The 15,945-nt window shown below is 40.8% G+C and overlaps 1 long non-coding RNA gene across 1 annotated transcript in view; it reads left to right on the top strand.

The window, feature by feature from the left end:
* The first annotated feature begins 3,307 nt into the window (after positions 1 to 3,307).
* The window catches only part of LOC133510828 (uncharacterized), a 42,310-nt gene continuing 29,672 nt past the window's right edge, over positions 3,308 to 15,945 (top strand). Inside the window, exon 1 of the long non-coding RNA XR_009797722.1 lies at positions 3,308 to 3,553. This is a non-coding gene — a long non-coding RNA (uncharacterized LOC133510828). The remainder of the gene's footprint in view (positions 3,554 to 15,945) is intronic.

Raw genomic sequence — 15,945 nt, 5'->3', positions numbered from 1 at the left:
GGAATGGCATACAAAGAAGCTGGTCGCATTAAAAATAGCTCTCGACGCTCCCTGTTGCAAGGTGAAAGCTATTGATCGCCTATATGGACTCTGGATCCACGTATTGGAGCCAAACGCTTGGATGCAAATGGGTGCTGTGAGCAAACAAAGCAGATGTGTATTCATATTTTCCCTTTGTATTCAAACATAATTTAGTTACATAGAATTGGGGAGCAGGGAACACTCTACATTGATATTCAACAGATCATTTATTGATCCACAGATGGGAAATTCAAGCAGCTGTAGCCTCATAGGAGATAAGCAGCACACATTCAAGATAAAGACTGAAATATGTTGACCAAAAACTGTTATGTTTATTTGTATTTTGATCAGATAAAGTCACCTGATTGAATATCACTAGAAATGAAAATGAGCATTTTGTCTATGGATCTAGCCCATAGGAATAATGACATGAACCTAATGCAACTGTTTGTTCCCTTTTGCAACTACGCAGGCTCGTTCTTCGCCCGAACTCCTTCATTTAGGTGAAAATGTTTCCCCTGTTTCTGTAAAGCTGCATGGCAAATGACGAGTTAAACCCTCCAACAATGACTCACAAGCGCGGTCGCAGTTCAGCAGCCCCTCCTTCTCCTGCTTCTTCTCCTTCTTCTTCCTCCTCTTTCTTGAGATCAGCCAACCAGACGGTGATAAACAGCCCCAGGTTGACCGGGGGTACAAGGCTGCGCCACTCCCACCGGTGGCAAGATGAAGGCCACGCAGCATGGCGCCTGCCAGATGCTGCCAGCTGACAAGATTTATGCTGAGATCAAACAGGTGCCGAAGGAGCACTTGTTTCCCTACATGTGATGGTATGGCAGTCAAATGTACCTGTGCAGAAACATCCGTCAGTCCGTTTTCTACAGTGCTTGTCCTCATTAGGGGTGCAGGTTATTTGGAAGGTATCCCAGAGGCAGGGTACAGTTCTGGACGGGCCACCAGCGCATAGAGACAAACCCTTCAGAATCAACATTCCCTCTTGCTGACAATCTCGAGCAGGGGTCTCAAACTCATTTTTGTCACGGGCCAATTTGTAGTTACGGTTTCCCTCAGAGAGCCATTATGACTGTGAAACCATCAAAGTCTTTAATCGCCTCATCATATTTACAAACAAAATTTATGAACTAGTTTTGGAATCAGACATCAATGTTTCATGTTAACAAAAATGCTTATATTTCAATGTTATCATTTATGCTATGTGATAATTTGACATTTTGGTATAGACTTTCAGAAGAATCATGGAAGTTGACAGATGATTTGCCTTTGCAGGCCACATAAAATCCTGTGGCGGGCCACATCTGCCCCATGGGCCTTGAGTTTGACACCTGTGATCCAGCGTTTTCATGAACCAAAAGATTGCTTAATGCTGGGAGGCAAAATCCTGGAAAACTGGAAACCCCGATTTCAGAAACACTTAAACACAGGTGCCCTACACAGAAACAAAATATATTTCAGTCATGTTATGACTCTTAGCTCCATTGTGCGTAATACTTGTTCCTTGATTATGGGAGACAACCTTCACATGTCCCGTTGATATGTTGATATTTAGCTCTGTGTGCGTCATACTTGTTGCAGATAATTGTTGTGGTTTCTATCTATGTCTCTCATTTTGATATAATAAAGGAGGATTTCAGCCTGGACTTCAGTAAATGGTGACACCCTAAAACTTGTGCCTGTTCCTCTGTTTGCAAAAAAAAAAGCCCCTTTTCTTTCTGTAATAAAAACCCACAAAGACAACATTGCTTCCTTACTTGTTCTGACATAAAAAGATTTGGCAGTTGGTGTCAGAACTGGGATTCTTGGATTGATCGCCGTTATAGTTGCCAAAACAAGGTGAAATGACATGAAAGCATTAACTTTCTTGAAAACGCGAACTCACTCTGCAGGAGCCATGTGACATCATGAGACTGAATAAAAGGGTGGAACGTTGGTACAGCTGGAAAGCGTTGGCTTCCAAGTTGTGAGGTCCCGGGTTCAATCCCGGACCCGCCTGTGTCGAGTTTGCATGTACTCCCCGTGCCTGCGTGGGTTTCCTTCGGGCACTCCGGTTTCCTCCCACATCCAGAAAACATCCATTAATTGGACACTTTAAATTGGCCCTAGGTGTGATTGTGAGTGCGGCTGTTTGTCTCTATGTGCCCTGCGATTGGCTGGCAACCAGTTCAGGGTGTACGCCGCCTTCTGGCCGTTGACAGCTGGGATGGGCTCCAGCACTCCCCGTGACCCTTGTGAGGATAAGCGGCTAAGAAAATGGATGGATGGATGGATGGATAGACTAAATAAAATGGATAGCTGTTACGCTTTAGTGCAGAAAGAGCTGGTCATTCCTGATTGGTAATTAAATGATTGTCAACACGATTGCTCTAAGCGGATAAAATTAGTGGTTTGCACATTTGCCTCGCAGTCAAGAGATTCTGGGTACAAACCTCAGTTGAGGCCCACCGGTGTGGAATTAGCATGTTTCCCAAGTACCCCGGGTTCTTCCCACACTCCAAAAGGAAGTTGTTAGGTTCATTCAAGATTTCACAAAAGTGAGTACCCTTCAGAGTTTTGTAACTGCACTATGTTGCCAAAAGTATTTGCTTGCCCATGCAAACAATCAGAATCAAGTGTTCCAATGACTTCAGTGGCCACAGGTTTATAAAATGAAGCACATCGGCATGCAGAATGTTTTTACGAATATTTGATAAATAAATGATGGAGCGGAGTCAGCGGACACTGAGGCCCATATAGTGCCAAAAGGTCAGCAACTTTCTGTCGAGTCAATCGGCACAGACTTCCAAACCTCATACGGTATTTGGATTAGCACAAAGACAGTGCCCACAGAGGTTCATGGAATGGGCGTCCACGGACGAGCAGCTACATCGAAGCCATACATCACCAAGCGCAATGCAAAGCGTCAGATGCAGTGGTGTAAACTGTAAAGCACACCTGCACCACTGGACTCTTAAGAGTAATGGAGATGCATTCTCGTTCGAGCCTGACGAATCACGCTTCTTCCACCTGGGAAACTATTGGACACACAGGTTAGATGTTCTGCTTGTGTTAGTTTCGCATTTGATTTAAAAGGGACTGGAATCAAAGGGATTTGCGGAAAATGGAATGGACTCCAATTGCCAGTTTTATGACTTGTGACTTGCTTGCCAAATACATAAAAAAAGGACTTGATTTTGCTATGAATTACATGACTTGACAAATCATCTCGTTGGATATGGAAATTAATCAAGACAGTTTGCCCCCCTCTCAAAAACCCCCAAAACTTTCGGGTGGTAATTTTCGCCGACTTGGCAACCCAATGTGTGTTGATTGCCCACTTGTGAGTGTCATATAGCCACCTGCGTGAACAACGACGGAAGGAGCTCCAAAGACAGTGCAATTATTATTATTTTTTCAATTATTATGTTGTCAATAAAATCTGCTAAAATTAGGGATGGCAACTTTCTTGCCTTGCAACTCGCGTATTAAAGACGCAAGCAGGACGTCGAACTTCATCCGTCACTACAAAGCTCACAGACAGGTAAGCTAATTGAAGTTTAGCTAGCTGGTCAAACAGTAAGTTTAATAGACTGGTTTGAGACTATTCCAAATAAATACGAGATATCTGTCAACGTTTTAATACAGCTCAGTAACGTAACTAGGAGTGGGACAATTTATGATAATTGTCCGAACCTTGTTTCGGTTCTTATAGCCACGCTAAAGAGTTGAAACCGTGACAGCTTCAAAGGGTGGACCAACGTCATACTGAACCTTACGGCAGCGATGGGACATCACTTAAATTCGTGTGTGAATAATACTTTTGGCAATATAGTGTATTTTCTTATACCTTCTCATTGGACAACACTGAAGTAATGTAACTTTGCGAGTGTAGTCAATGTGGAACATGTGTATCTTTATTGTCCTCTCAAAGTCACTTCAAACATACCCAATAATGTCTAAACTGTTGGCAACAGAAATAACTACATCCATGGTAAAATGTCTAAATTGGGGCCAATTATTCACGTTATTTGAAAATTCTAAACTATCCATAGACGTGAATGTGACTAAATATCTTCTTCAACTAGCTGGTGACCAACCAACCAGTCCATGGTCTATCCCACCTCATACACTGGCAGCTGGGATAGGCTCCAGTTCATTAGCAACCTGAATGAAGCAATATAGAAAAACTGATGGATGGTTCTACCCTAAGAGCTTTTCTCTTGTGTCCTTCATTACAACACAGCTGATTTTACTTCCCATTTGCTTCTCACTCGTGTGCATTAGCCCTCATTTGATCTCCTCCTTTCATCATGTCATCAAAAAAATATAGCTTCTTGTCAGCCGCTTGCTCTCTCAGGGATGATGAGGGGCAGATGTGAATCAGTAATAACTGGGCAGAACAGTGCGTTTATTTGTGTGTTTGTGAAAAGAAAAGTGCTTTCCATTCCCACGCCATTACTACAGCCGTGACGTTACGTGTCTTGAGCCGCAGATGAGGCATTCTCTGTTTAGGTGCTCTTGTGTGGTCATTAAAAATAGCTAGATTATGCGTACACAGGGATGTAAATATAAAAGTGGTCACAAAATGCCCAGGTCGTGATTAATAGTGATGTTATGCGACAGTCAACCATGCCCCCCCCCCAATCATTGGAGGATATGTAATTGCATTGGCTCTCCGCTGTTGTCACCCTGGGACCTGTATTTTTCAATTTTTGCTAAATCTCAACCCAGTTTTAAATCTTTGAAAATGATCATATTTTTAAACAGCTACTCATGCTTGTATGATTAAAGTGCTTTTGGAGGCACCTTATTAAGAAACTAAAGATACATAACATAACTGCATGTACAAAAATATATATTTTATATACTTTGCTGAGGTCCACATATGAACGTTAGGGGTTATGTTCGATTGGTTGACGGCCAGACCCGAGTTTACCCCGTCTCTCAGCCGAAATCAGCTTCTGTAGGCTTCAGCTCATTCTAATTAGGGGAAGCAGTATTGAAAATTAATGGCTACATTGGCTAGAATGGCTTCATTTGTATAATGTGGCATCTTTCTCTTTTTTAATGTTTATGTATGTAGTGTTATGTCACTCCCTCACAAAGACTGTTCTCACAGATGGATTAGTAATGCAGAAAATATAAATCCCTACAGGGCTGTGGTAGTTGGAGAGGAACTGCTCGGGAGTCCTTTGAGAGGCTTCTAATGAGCTGTTATTCCACACAATCTCTAAAAGATATTTAAAAATGTTGTTTTCTATGTGCAGTCAGGGTCCCATTATATCGGACTGAGACTTTATTAATATTTTGTCAACAGGAATACGGGCAGCATTCATGTTGATCGGAAAACAAAATTAGCTCAGGAGAATTATTAAACTTTCAGTGTAGGTGGCAAATGTACTCACACTCTACCTAAGTACTAATTTAATCGTTTTATTCAAGTAAAAGTAATAAAACAAAGTACAAATTCTGAAAATATCTGTTTTCACATGCTCAAGGTCAGTTCATGTACTGTGCCTGGACTACTCACAAAGCATTTGTACTCTGTATTATTCCATCACTGGATTTCCGACAAAACATCACACAGAAGACTGATTTCAAAGGATTTTTGTAAGGCAAATGTTATCCTTTCTGGGGTTGTTTAAAAAAAAAAAAAAGCGACAGCTGTGAGGAAGAATGAAAATCACACACCTCAAGAGTGAGAATGAAATTTCTCACTCAAAAAATGGATTTGATCGTGTAGTGCTGGACACACCTGATTTCAGTCAGTGCAGGCAGCGTGAATTGAGTTCCCACTAAGTGATGTGTGAATGTGTGTCTGAATGACCGTCTCGACATGCGCCCCAGAAATGACTGGCACCCATCCAGAACAGGCTTTATCTCCATCTCACCCTGAACATGACGAGCAGTGTAGAAACTTGATGGATGGATTGAAACGTGGTCGACTGGTTAGAGTGTCTGCTTTCTTTCGTTCTGAGGACTGGGGTTCAAATCCTGACCCCTACTGTACAGACCTTGCATGTTCTCCCCGTGCCTCCGTGGGTTTTCTCCGGGCCCTCCGGTTTCCTCCGACATCCCAAAAATATGCATGGTAGGCTAATTGATGACTCTAAATTGCCTATAGGTGTAAATGTGTGTGGTTTGGTTGTTTGTTTCAATGTGCCCTGTGATTGTCTGGCAACCAGTTCAGGGTGTACATCCTCATCCCTGAAACTAGCTGGGATAGGCTCCAGCATCTCCACCACACGTGAGGATAAGTGGATAAGAAAATGGATGGATGGATTGAAAACAAAAGTAGTGTAAGTAGTCGTGGTCATAATTTGAGAAATATTTCAGATTCCCAACAGACACCTTGATATGAGCGACTGGGGACACAAGCGCTCAATACCGACCCAGTCGACACAAATATTTCCATCAAGAAAGGGGGGGGGGGGGGATACCTATAGTTTTAGCTATCGAATATATTATTTAACATGCAGTAGAACTGCTGGAGGTTCTCTACCCACAGAAGACTGGAACAAGCCCAATTCAACTACAGTGGAAAGTCAGGCGCATAAGTTTATTTTTTTCATTTTTTTTAACCATTAGGTTTTTACAGTATTGGATCAATTCACACACTGCCTCAAATCAGGAACAGTCTTAGTGTGGCTGTGGGAGGCTCTGTTTGCGTTTTTTTTTTTTTTTTTTTTTTTACACGATTTGCTCCGTGCGTCACACATTGTCTTCTTTTTGCTCCAAATTAGCACTCAGTATGGCTCCGAAGAAAATGAAAACTGCTTGCGATAGTGTTATTAGGAGCCTAATTCTATTCCTGTTGAGAAAAAGAAGGAAAGATATGACCTCACTAAATTTGTGCTATTTTTAAATTCAAAGAGGCATTAAAGTCAGTAGATGTGGCTGAAGTAAGGACTGTTTTGATGAAGCAAAGACCTCAAATTAAGTTCCCCAACTTCTTATTGGTTTAAAAAAAATGATTTTTAGTTGAATGTTTTTGTCATCACAATGAACTCTCGCATATCTCCTTTCTCATCTACATCTCTTTGTTACCGATTTTCATATTTGTACTCCAAGGACCTTTTACTTAACTCAGGAAAAGATTCAAACACTTAACAGATTTAAAACTAAGCTTTGGTTTGGAATTAAATATTCAAATATTAGTCGGCCTGAGAGGAAAATGGCATCATGCTGATTTTGTTTGTTTTCATCCTCGTCTTTCTCACCCCCACCCAAGGTGCCATGGTGAAGTGGGGAGAGAACGGCACACCCGTTGTCATGGCACATCTTTTCATCCCCGCGTCTCCATGGCGATGCCTTTCAATTGCCTCCATCTTTTGTTTTTCCGCGCGGGTACGCTTCTCTCCTCCACCTCATCTCTCGATAGTTGCTTTCTTTGCTGATGCACCAATTATTGTGCCGGAGGCATTGTGTTGCCTGGGCTGTTAAGAGGGGAAAATGAAGAATTAATAGAGTGTGAGTTAGGAGGAAATTAGGGCGGAGAGAGATTTGAGCAGACCAGTGGGATGAAGGTGCAAAGTGTGGCTGTGAAGGCGTATCCTGTTTGAAAAGGCTACGTGTCCTTGTACTGTCACAAAATCTGGAAGAGGGCACATTTCTCTCTTAATGAGACCCACTGACTCTTCATTCCTTTCACCTCTAATTGACATCTTTTTCTTAAATCAAGTTGACTCTTAAATTATACTTAATTGGTGTTAAGGCTTATGCAAATTTGAGATGTTTTTGCTCAAAAATAAAACAAAAATGTAGTTCTAATTGACTGCAAGCTTCAGCCAGACTTTGATCTCATGTTTTATCCTAACATGAGTTGCTCAGGGGGCTAAATGTAGCTGAACAAGTGATTTTTTTTTTTTTCATTTTTTTATTTTTATTTTTTCAAGAACAAAGAAAAACAGTGCTTCAAAATCAATTTGAAAGAGGAATATTGTTCGTTTTCCCATCATTCAAAATGTCTCAAAAACTAAATTTATTGTCTTTGTGAAATTAGCCTGTTTTTAGTGTCTCCCTTGCAAGTAAGCGAATGTATACCTGGCCCAATTTACCAAGACTACTAAAGTTTGCTCATAAAGAGGCTTCCATGTGGGGAAAAATAATCAGTGTCCATAAAGACAATCGCAGCATTTTTTCTCGTGGAGACCGCAGTCATGCTCTCTGGGGTTTGTATGTGGTGCATTTTCCTCTTATTCCTTTTGAGTCATGTTTCATTCAATCCAGAATTAAACACAATATAGTCCCATTGTCATACATTGCCTTAGAAAATTATTTTACCCTAGATCATATTTTAGGAATATCGTCATGTTGTACCTCAGCTCAGTTGACCTGTGAGACATTTTCAGATGGGTGCGTCACATTTTTTGAAGATCGGTATCATCGGATGTTGCGTCTGTTCATTGAACGTAATATGAATTCCAAGAGCAAGAAATATTATAGTTGAGGCATATGACTCTCTCTCTTTTGTACATCAAAAGAAATAACCTTGTTTGCTGAGGATGCTAATCTAAGATTCTAGAGCTCAGCTTTGTTCCTTCACTCTCAAACTAACAATAGATTGAAACATGAGTGACATAATGATGAACTCACATACAGTAAAATTGCATAAGCGAAAGTGAAGAATGTTTATTTCATCAACCTTATCTTGAAGCTCCTGTCTTGCAAGTCACAAGGAAGACCATCTAAGACCACTGTGCTTAAATTTGTGGGACATCATTTGAAATATGTTTGCTACTAAAGCTTTGTCATTACATTTACAAACATTGACACTCATTCAATCTTTCTGGACTTCAAAAACAATACTTAATAATTTAAGACTTCTTTTCTGACAACATATTTGATTTCCTGCCAAATTTATACCCACCAATATTTAGGTTGAGATTTTGCGATAGCTTGCCAACTTCAGGACAGGACAGACACATTTTCTCATTAAATCTCTACGTTATTCTGTCTAGGAAGTCGAGATATACTTTTTTTGCTTCTTGCACTTTTTTCTAAGGTTTCCCCTCTCCAATTAAACTTTGAATTGAAGTACGCCAGTCACTCACATTTGAAAAATGTACCGGTGTGGTCAGTCATGCTCTCATATATGAAGTTATGGCTGTGGTCCACCAGTCATGCCTGCAGGTAAAGTTGCCGTTGTCATTACGGATGGAATCTCAAGATCTAAAAATAACTTACTGGACTAATATAATATAACAACTGTAAATTAAAAATAAAATAAACAAATGCATAACTAAAATAGAAAACAAATTACAAACTCAGAAATGATCATTTCCAATTTCAACTGATATTAGTAGAACATGATATAAAACAGTATTTCACATTTTTCATCAATAAAAATTCTTGATCTGACAAACTTTATCTGAAGAAAAATTAAATACACTGGCCTGTCAAGGAATAAACATGAATGGTCCCGACTCGCATGTTTTGAAAATGCTGAAAGTTGAGTTCAACATAATCGGCGTTAGTGGCAACAAGCTAGCGATACATTGGAACAAACATTCCTGTCGGCACTTGTGATGTATTGTTATAATCCAGCGTAATTTACGGCAGTATCTATTTTCAATCCATTGAAAGAGAGCAGTAGATGATCTTTCTGTTCCTAAAGCATGAAGAGGCGACAAGGTTACAACTTCAAGATAACGCGTACCTCAGGGAAAATGACCGTTCGCATTTAGATATGTGGACAGACTAGTCTAACGTTAGAACTTAGATGAAGTCAAAGTAAATCACAGTCTCATACTTTATTATAGATAGATACTGAAACATTACCTGTGTTATGTCCCAGAAATGTTTTCAGTGTAACTGAATTTCCTTTGACATGGCTCATGATGTGGATGACTTTCAACGTAAATGTACGTGAAGAAGTTCTGAACATGCGCTTTTGGCAGAATTTCCGAACATGCTCAGTACGGTTAACTTGCATTTCCTGTTTCCTGGTGAATACTGATTGTTTAGGATCAGGCTTGTTTAGTTAAAAACATTTATGAAATAAACACGTAAATTAATGTCAAGACTACATAAAATAAGCAACATCTATTTTTTTTTTTCTACTCGTAACAAATTTTATGCACGTGATTTTTCGTGCTCGACTGAGGAGATTTGCGAGCGCGATGGCGCTCATCGGATAACAGTGACTGAAGTACGCTGTCCTGAAAAATGTGTTGAATGACCCATTTACGTCAGGCTTTCAAGGAGAAATGGGTGTTCAACAGGTACAGGCTTCATCGTTAAATATGGGCCACCTGATTAAGACCCGTTTTTCACAAAATTGATGACCTCACTGATTGAATGCCTCTTTGCTGTATTTTTTTAACACACAAATTGCCCAATTGCACAGCCTTAAGAGTGTGTTCATCCTCAATGCTGGGTCTTTTTGGCTTTCTGAGAATCTACTGCACCTACTGGTAACTCATTTGACGTGTAGCAATTAAAAAATGTACTGAAAATGTTGATTAATCTGGTTAGTCACATTGGACTGCTATTTTTTAACCTTACAGCATACAAGAGGTCCATGGTTTTACTCTCTTTCCTCCATCTACTGGAACTAGCTAGTCTCCTACAAGTGTCTGAATAAGACCTGACTTGGCCACGCCAAAACCACCATCTTGTCTCCCCATCCCAAATTAGAAGAGGACACACAAACACAAATCTCCATTAATTTAGCATTTATTTCTTTTTGCTGTTTGTGTCCATGCTCTTATAGAATGCAGGTCCATTATTGGTTTTAGTTCACATGTTCCATAATAGGGGCTTGTTAAAGATATGACTAGACAAATTACTTCTTATTTGCTTCTTGTCACATTAAATATCTCTTATGCTGCTCCTTCACGTTTCTTCCCCCTGCCCCCACTTCTTTTTCATGGATCCATGTGAGTGGGCGCTCTCCCCTGTGCACTGGCTCATCCCTTTCAACAGTATCGCTGTTGCATACGAACAGACACATTATGCTCGTGTCTATGAAGGGCGAGAGGAGGGGTAAAGTGACGCACACACACTGACGTCATTGGGGCGGCACAGGCGCGATGCGATGTCACGCCAAGGGAACATCATTTGAACATACGCTGTCATTCAGTGCAACAAAACGGGAATGCATAAATTTATTCTATTTATAACATCATGTGGATGCAGCATCATGTGGATTTAGATTAGAAACGACAGTTATTACTATTCAGTTTTCATCAACACTCTCCGAGGTATAAATTGAGCAATATGTTTATTGTAGTTGTAATTTATAATGGTATAGAAGTTATTTTCCTTATAAGGATGATAAAGTGTATATAAAAATTCGAAACCTCCAGAGTTTCATTACTGTGACTCCGTAATTATCTGTAAAATTTGTCGTTTTTTGCAGAGGGAAAATGTTCCTCAGTACATTGCGTTGTCTTGCTGCTCTATTTTTGTTCAAATATCGGTTCCTTAAAGTGCCATAACACCCCCACACAGCTGCTGTTTGTTAACCTGTCTATGAACTTTCCCGGTTGGTGTTAGCATTAAGGTAGCAGACTTTAAAGCAAAGTTATGTAGTTTGTTTTAATAAATAATGAGTAAATTGTCTTCATGTTTAGTCTGGAATGGCTTACAACTTTTATTTTGAAGAAATTCACTCTGCCAAACTGCTGCTTGTTGTGATGTGAGCAGAGTTGCAGTATTCGTATCCCAAATTTTCGCTCGCATGGAAAAGCAAAACAACTGTCAAAGCGGCAGCTCGCTTCTCCGAAATTTCGTAAGTTAGCTCACTTTTACCTCAGGGCACTCATGTATTTGAAACAGCTCATCCAGTGTATGTATTGCTGTTCTAATTGTACTGGATCCACAGCCTTGGCACACCCAGGAGATGTTTGTTTCTACATGGTTTTCTATTAAAGTCAGTCCTTGTCTTTCTCGGCACTTCATCCACTCAGCCCTCAACAGATCCTCATTCATTCACGCCCACCTTCCTTCAGTTTGCCTGCTCTCTGGCCTCCATCCATCCATTCCTCCACTCCACTCCCTGTTGGCTGCGTTATGACGCTGTCCTCCACCTTCCAAGGCGCCCCCCCCCCTCCCATGTTGCTATAAATACCCAGCATCGGTGAGTCATCGCCCCGACGTATCTGTCCCCCCCCCTTGCTTTCCCTTCATCTGCACTGCTCCTACTTACACATTGGCTCAAGCGTATCAACCTCGACCTCACGTGTTTTTGCACCTTTCATTTGGCCTGGGGCAATAGCATGGGGCGGGTTGGCACAGCCAAAGGTCAGTTTGGCAAAATCCAAAAGGAAAACTATAATTTCCAAAATGGTGGGAAATATTTCATTCCACCTGTTCATAACACCACTGAACTGCAAAAGCTGGTCTGAAAAAAGTAATGAAATAAGGAATCTATGACTTTATGTGACAGTAAAACAGGAATATTTGTGAATAAGTGTCATTAACATCCCTATACATATTGTAATGAAAATAATTTTATTCACTTCAATGTCTATTAAAAAAAACAAAACATGGGCGGAGAGCGTGTCATCCATGTACAAAGTTGCGGAAGTCTCACTTAACATCAAAGTGGTAGCCATATTGCCTGCAACGTCATCAGCAGATGTCACACTGGGACATTCGCTATTGAAAACACGTAGTGGCACCTGCTATTTTGAGAGGAACAACAAGAGATTTTTGGATTTTTTTTTTTCCCCACGCCCCTTCTGTCACGGAAGCTCTTTTCAAAGAAGAGAACATCTCACAATCGAGTGAAGTTACCGAGGCAATATTACCCTATCATTTTGAGCCATATTTAGATGATATATGCAGATCACTTCTAACAAACAACATACTCCCCGACAAGATGTAGCATACTCGGCCGGGAGTGACGACAACACCGCAGTCGCTCGCTGAAAGAAGGATTACGTCGTCCAAACTATTATTTTGTTTTTAATAGCTCTATACACACCTACCTGTCATTTGGAACCCACGAAGCTCTCGTCCTTTGCACCTGTGTAATCTATTTTTCACGACGAACTGGGTCTTTTGGAAAAGTGTGAAGAGTGAATCCATCCTCCCGAGTGTTTGAGCAATATCCAGCAATACAACGAGACTACATTTTGGCTAACACGCAGGAAAAAATTTCATGGCGGGAGATACAAAAATCCATATACGACAACATCATGACGTGTGGTGAATAAACGGATGGGTCCATTCTCTTTTTTTTTTTTTCCATTAAAAACATACTAAAAATCATGCTTTAGGTGTCATTAGCCATTTAAAACTAGTAAACTCTTCTTCCAAAACCCTACCAAAAACTAGTGTATTTATACTAACTAAAAAGAAAATTGAAAAATCTTTAGAGTAATTAAAATGTGCTTTCCCTCCCCTCCCCCATGTCCCTTGGTACGGCCCATTCCTGCCAACACTGACGGAGCACAACGTGCAGCGGGACCACTCGTGAGCAGGTCGGGGGAAACAAGTCTTTAAAAAAAGAGGCTTTAAGCGGTTTGTTGCCACTCCCAGTTAAAGTACTGTACATATACAAGTACAAAACACCCATCCATCCATCTTCTGAGTGCTTATCCTCACAAGGGTTGCGGGAGCGCTGGAGCCTATCCCGACTATTTTTGGGCAGGACGCAGGGTACACCCTGAACCGGTTGCCAGGGATGGTATTTGAACCCACTGCCTCAGAACTGTAAGGACAATGATCTAATCAGATGTGGCAGCGTGCTGCCTCAAATACAAAACAAACAAAAAGGAAAAAAAAGAAGCTGCGACTTTTTTTCCCACACGCTTTCAATCCTGTTTTATGCGATGATGTGGCTAATTTGTGCATTTTTTTTCTAATAGTCGCAAGTTGGCACTCGAGCGGAAAAGGTAAGGTGAGACCAGTGAAATATATGTGCTGAGGAAGTGACTTTTACCGGTCTGGCCCTGTTAGCGCTGCGCTAGCATATTACTGGCGTGTCTCAGTGATTTTTACCAGTATGTTTTTTTTTTTTTTTTTTAAACTGGTCCTGTTAGCGTAGCATTAGTGCGGCGCTAGCAATAGCGCAGCGTTGCTAGCATTAAACTCTGTGTACCGTCTTTGTAAATATCTCATGTTTCAATGTTGGCACTTACGGCTTTTACACATCTGCAGCGTATGTATGTACTGAAAGGTATTTCTTTTACTAATGCACTGGGTAAGGCTTATAACCAGGTGCGCTCTGTAGGCCGGGAATTACGGTACACGGTGCATTTACATCATAACCACTCTAACTTTGCCTTATGAAAGTCCAATTAACTTAATGCTAACAAGCATTGCAAAATGCTGTAGAAAAGCTAACAAAAATCACATCAGTGTTGTATGTGATAACCCTAACAATACAAGAAGGCATATATTATCTAACAAATAACGGTACAGTTTACTGAGCAATTGGATTCTCTCCGTGTATACCCGTATTTCTTTATTATATTGTCTTATTACAGTATGTTTTATTCCATTTTTCCTGTGAAAATTTTTTTTCTAGTTGGCTGGAATGGGTTAGTGGTTTTCCATCAATTTTAATGGGGAAAAATTGAGATCAAAGTGCTGTGAGCAGGGTCATGTGACAAAAGTACTTCTATCTCAAAGCACCACTATATTTGAAGACTTCATTTGGTTTCCTGCCTGTGTGTTCCCAATGCTGAATATTTTCAGATTTTAGGGCTTGTACTTTCGTCCGCTAGCCAATAGAAAGGTCACGTCCGCTCTCTAATTTATTTTCACTTGTTACTCACTAATCCCAGTCTATCCCTTTACTCTGATGCTCCTCAGTCTGGCAGTTCCACCGTTATTGGAGCCCCCCGGATTTAATTATTATTTCCTGCAGCTGACACCCACCCCCTTTGGAGGAGCTATCCTTGGGTAAACTCCAATATGGACTTGCGGTGCAGTTTGCAGTGAGTGCCTCTCGAGTCATAGTGAGAGGAAGGGAGACGGTGAGATAGTTGGCCTCATAACATTAGTAGTGGGAGTGCAAACAGAGCGACAACACATTTATCCAATTTGGAGGATGTCCTTCCTGTTCCCTGCTGTCGTCGTGGCACACTCACTTGGCTTCATGTGTGCTGCTAATGAAGGGAGCGCTGTGCAGAAGGTTTGGATGGTGAAGGAAGAAAGATAGTTTAAATCACAGGTGGTGAACCTAAAGTCCGGTTGCAATTATTGAGGCCTTGGAGGACCCAATTTTAAAATATCTATCTATCTATCCATTTCTATGGGTTATTTTCACTGCCGTCACATTTTTTTCCTGAATTAGCCACACACAATAGCACCCCACCATTTAACCTCTCTCCCCGATGCGTAACTTGTGTGGAAGTCTACAGAATACTCTCTGTTACTGTTTTGTGTTTCACGAGCGTCTCGGACTCAAGTACACAAGGGAGGACTTGCTAACCATCAGAGAGCCTTCTTCTGACTTTTCCTCTGACTTTTTTTTCGACAACTCGCCTGTTCGGTGAAGCTTTTTCCAGTGTTACTAGTCGGCACGCTCTTCAAAGCCTCGCAAGTCCGGCTGCGTAAGCGGGAACATCGTCAAACGGTTCCAACGAAAGACTTTGGACGTTCTGCAGCACTGTGCTTCACGTAGACTTGGATTTGTGAACGATTGCCCGACGCTGCTATCCCGCTGCCCGGTCTCAACCTCTATCGTGCTGATGTGTCGCCGAGCTAAGCTAACAAGCTTAATCGATACTCTTTTCAGAAGGTCAACATTATAGTTAAGATCGTTCTTTGTTAGTCACTTGAAAGATTTGAGAATTTTGTGTAATACTGGATTTGTTTATTCTTTTGTCTTTCCGCCATTGTCATCAAATTTTAAACAAATAAACATTTCGCTTTGCTTGTGGTGAACTAATATACCGGTTTTACTTTTTGGAAAAAAAATAGAATAAATGGAGTTTGCCTCGATATAAAAAAAAAAAATAAAAATATTCCACCGTC

The sequence above is a fragment of the Syngnathoides biaculeatus genome, chromosome 13 (assembly GCF_019802595.1).
Source record: "Syngnathoides biaculeatus isolate LvHL_M chromosome 13, ASM1980259v1, whole genome shotgun sequence".
NCBI lineage: Eukaryota > Metazoa > Chordata > Actinopteri > Syngnathiformes > Syngnathidae > Syngnathoides > Syngnathoides biaculeatus.
Note: the sequence above shows the minus strand (reverse complement) of the source record. Positions and strands in the feature narration are given on the sequence as shown.